Source organism: Micropterus salmoides, unplaced genomic scaffold (assembly GCF_014851395.1).
Source record: "Micropterus salmoides isolate LMB-PRFRI ecotype aquatic unplaced genomic scaffold, ASM1485139v1 Ms_hic_scaffold_2295, whole genome shotgun sequence".
Taxonomy (NCBI): Eukaryota; Metazoa; Chordata; class Actinopteri; order Centrarchiformes; family Centrarchidae; genus Micropterus; species Micropterus salmoides.
The window spans coordinates 17,542-22,164 of record NW_024041479.1 but is presented as its reverse complement, the minus strand read 5'-3'; the positions used below and the strand labels follow the sequence as shown (position 1 = coordinate 22,164).

The 4,623-nt window shown below is 34.7% G+C and overlaps 1 long non-coding RNA gene across 1 annotated transcript; it reads left to right on the top strand.

Annotated features, from left to right (window-relative positions):
- The first annotated feature begins 231 nt into the window (after nt 1-231).
- Nucleotides 232-4,295, top strand: LOC119917869. The gene is made up of 3 exons (XR_005447347.1): nt 232-331; nt 455-526; nt 1,137-4,295. It is a non-coding gene; the product is annotated as an uncharacterized LOC119917869 (long non-coding RNA).
- Nucleotides 4,296-4,623: the final 328 nt, after the last annotated feature.

The following is a 4,623-nucleotide window of genomic DNA, read 5'->3' as shown; positions in this document are numbered from 1 at the left end:
TAGATTGTGTTTTTGTTGTTGTTACAGTTTGGGTAAACTGAAACTTTAAAGTCTCTAACATCTGTAACAGGCTGGAGGTGATGTTAATATACTCTGAAGGTTGGCAGAAGGAGTTAAAGATTTCACAGTACACACGGAGAATTTATTCGTCAAAATATACAAATGGACCAACAAGGTTCCTCGTCTGAAATGGGGATTTAAACAGAAATTATAAATGTTGTTTTTTTGTGTGTTTGTGTGTGTGTTTCAGCTGGAGGGGAAAGTTCAGCAGGGAGAAAGAGACTTTGAACAAATCTCCAAAACCATACGCAAAGAAGTCAGCAGGTTTGAGGTGAGAAGGGAATGAATGAGTTTTCAAATGAATGGTTTGAAGGAATGAGAAGGATGGATAAATGAATGCTTATTTTCTGTATTTTAAAAACTGAAAACATTTGTGACTTTTTTTGCTCAACAGAAAGAGAGAGTGAAGGACTTTAAAACGATTATTATCAAATACCTGGAGTCACTGGTCCAGACACAACAGCAGGTAAAGACAAAGACAATATCCTCCTTCTTCCTCATGTTCGTATTATTATTGCTATAGTCAAAATACTGTTTTATATAATTGAGCACAATGGTTCAATATAAGCTTATGTAAATAAGCTTTAAGACAATAAGAAATCACTTATTCACAGCTGAATATAAGCTGAACTTGGATCGTAATTTATGCACAATACAAAATGTAGGACATAGTCTACTGTGTTTCCTTTTTATTATTAGCCACGTCAAAGACACATTTCCATTGCCTTGCCTTGTGATGCACAAAGGACAATAAAGTAAAAATAATTATGCTATTTCTGAATTTAAATTTGAATGCAGTTGTCCATTTTTCATTAAATTTTATTTTAATTATAACAGTGCTTATTGTAATGAGTACACTAAAATTATTTAGCATCTTCAAACATGGACTTTTAAATTGGATTTTAAAACAGAAAATTACATTTTGTCATACAGCGTGGCCTCAGACTTCCATACATTGAGAGTAGAATACGACGTATACGATTTTTTACATATAAACTTTTAAGTAATATGAATACAACCAGAAAGCTTTTGTGGCAAATAAATAAAAAGAAAATAATTTTGTTTTTCTCCCACAGCTGATAAAATACTGGGAGGCCTTCTTACCTGAGGCCAAGGCCATCTCATAGAGTCCACATATACGCAACAGACCTGACAGGCTCCGGTCAAACTACACTACCCATAATGCACCTGTCCTCCTGGGTCACCCTCATCCTCCTGTTTATGCTCAGAGTGAAGAAGAGAAGTGAGGCAGCAAATCGGCTTGACGTGACTTTTACACTTTCTTCATCTTTTTTTTTTTTTTACCAAACATCAGGGGAATGGGTGAGAGTAAGTGGGTGTTGTAATCTCACTCTGTAAAATTGTTTGAGTTTATTTTTTCAGATAATGTCATTCTGAGGAATTGTGTCCACCCCCCTTTAGTTTGGTCTTTGGAGGTATGAATGCACATTCCTGCCATAAAAATTAAGAAGATGAAGAGTTAGGAATGATCAAAATAAATTGTCAGGGAAAGTTTGACATATTAAGTTAAAAGATGTTTAAATTCTGACAAAAGTAAAATTGGTAAAGTAAAATAAAGTGAAGTAAAATTTATGAGACACTAAATGCCTTTATCAAAAAAAAGTATAACCCTACTCTTTCACCGAAACAGGCCATGTAATGACACCTGAGCAAGTTTGCCGAAGAAAGCTGTGGGATCTGGTCACCTTAAAATTTTGAAAATTTTAGTACTGATATGGGCTATTTAGCATTTATAAGCATATAAACAACTACAAATGGTTAATGACACAGTATAATGTAGCTGTAAGCAGATATAAGTGTTCATTATCATTTCTTAAACAATTTTATTTTTACCCAGATTTGATCCAAAGGTCAGGAATAACCATTGATGCTAAAGTTCATCATAATGGTCTTGACTGACCATGAGAATATTTATGTTAGCCATTACTGACTTTTTATTTCTTCTAGTTTTCATGGCAAGAAAAGGCTTCCTTACATTCTCTCTAAATACTACAATACCCATGAGCCTCTGTGGCAGTTGCTCAGAGTTGCTTAGAGTCAAAGCTGTGAAGTTAGAGTTGTAGCATGTTTTTGAAGTTATATGATGACTGCTGCAAACCTCCAATTTCACACCACCATTTCCAAGCAACAGAATCTAAAGCTCTCTGATTGGATGTTTTTCTGAAGTGTTCTCTGGGAATTGTTGTCGACTTCTCTCCTAATCACAGTCTGGAATTGATTTGTTTTGAGTCAAGCAGATTTCATTATAATAATTAAAATAATAATCCATTTCATTATTGTATTTTTTCTGTCACCCAGCACTATCAGTTGTTAGTGCTAGCAGCTTTTTTCTTCTTTTCTTTTTTTTAGAACAGAACAGCAGGTAAATATGGAAACTTTTGTCCACCAAAACCCCCAAAACAAACAATCAGACACTGTGGTTTTATTTTTAATGTTTGGAACATGAGCTGTGAAACTGATCCGGAGTCAGTGATGAAGGCATATTTTGTGTCTTGTACTTCCCGTCATCTGTTCAGTCCCCTCACTTCCCTTCATGCCTTTCCAAACAAAAGCCCTTATTTTTGTTGCTGCATGATCGTAAAGTGAAGGCAACGTTTTCTCTTTCTGCCCTTTTTGAGCTAATGAGAGCAAAGAAGGAACACTGTCACTTTCTGGTTCTGTTCACTGCTGCTGCCTGATGAAAACGTAGAAAAAGCAAATTTTCTCTCTTCTACTTGAAAAATCTTGATTCAATACCCATAGTTCATAACTCTGCTAATTAATGTATCCTAGGGTGGTGAATTTCTCTAGACGCACTGACCCCATCTTCACTTTAATTAATCTGTATCCTGGGTATTTAGAAAGTATTCACATTGAAGAAAATCAAATCAAATGCAGGTGTTTGATTTAAGCACCAAAACTAATGCTGAAAGTCATCAGAGATGCATTTAGTATTATTATTTTAAAGTTGGGCTAAATTTGTTTAAAAATAAGCATATTTTAAAATCCTCCATAACATTTATAGTTAAAACTGAAATATAGTCCTTTAAATGCTGACAGTTGTGACCGCTCTGTTTATACGGTCTTTCGACCTTATATCCCCAAATAAGTCCTTACTTGCAAAATCTTCCTTTCACAGTTTTTAACTGCAAATATCTTAAAAATCAGAATGTGGAAAATGTACACTGCATAACACTGTCCACATTGCAACAGTGGACCTGTGACCTCAGTTTATTTCAACAAAACAATTATTTTTATTTTTTATTTTTTTTCTTCTCTAGCATCATTAAATGGGGCCTTAAGGGGCCAAAATGGCCTTGTTGTGGTTCCAAATCTGGTTTGGGAAACAGCTCTGTGTTCGAGGAAAAGTCCTCACTGATTACTTGGTGCTTCAGTCCAAACTAGAAGAATCAAACCAAAACTAGAGGAAGAATAAAGAAAAATTTCAATCATAATGGTTTTCTATCGTAAATTACAAATAAGCAGCAGATCAGGAATCTGAAACCCTGCAGTCTGAACAGAACCTTGGTGTTTTTCTTCCTCCTGTTCCTTTTCCTCAACGAGGAGACTTAAGATGTTTTCACTTTTGGTTTAATACATTTAACAGGATCAAATGGCTTGTTAGCGTCTTTAGCATTTTTAGTTTCAATAGCTTGTGACGCTAACTAGCTGTTTTCACTGCACATGAAGGATTTCCCGTTGAAGGAAACTGAAGTTGAGCCAAAATTCAGAGTGTTTGTAGTTTCAGGTGTGGAGGAAGTGAGGGAGTGTCAGGTGTCAGTGTGTGTGTCCGTCCAGAGAGCAGCCTCAGACTGAGGACTGTTTTTCTGGCTGTTTCTCTTCCTATTGATCAGTGTGAGGGCTGCAGTTATACATATTTAACTGCAAATTCTACAGAATCTGTTCTTGATTTTATTTTGTTGAATTTAAAGCACACTTCATTATCAGAATAACATTAAAACTGGAAATATATAAAACATGTTTTCAAGCCCTCATCGCCATTACTCCTCAATCTCAAATCATACAGCACTATGTTGATTGCTACCTTTTTGTATGTTATGCAATGTTTTTTTGCCGCCTAATGATGTGCAATGGTTGAGAATTTTTTGTTTTTATTTTCACAGATGATGAAATGCTTCATCTGAGCAAACTTTTTTTTAACTCTGTTTTGACGTGACATTCCTGCAGTGCAGCAGAGCAGACTTTAATTACAATAAAGGAATGTATCCATTGGACTGGGTTTCATGTTATCCTTATTTTCAATGCAGATCATTTAACTCTTCTGTTAAACTAAGACCGTGGATCACTTAAGGTTTTATAACACCTTGTAAAAACTCGAACTTGAAGCCTTCTTTTTATTTTATTATTATTGCCCCACTGGTATTTTATCATGTATTCTTCTGCTCAGTTCTATTATTATATTATTATTATTATTATTATTATTTTAATTTCCCTCTCTCTCTGGATAGATATATTTAAGAAGTTAAAATGTTACTTTAATTGTACTACACTACAAGGTGCATTTCTCTCATGAGATGTATCACAAATGCTGGTTATTATAGT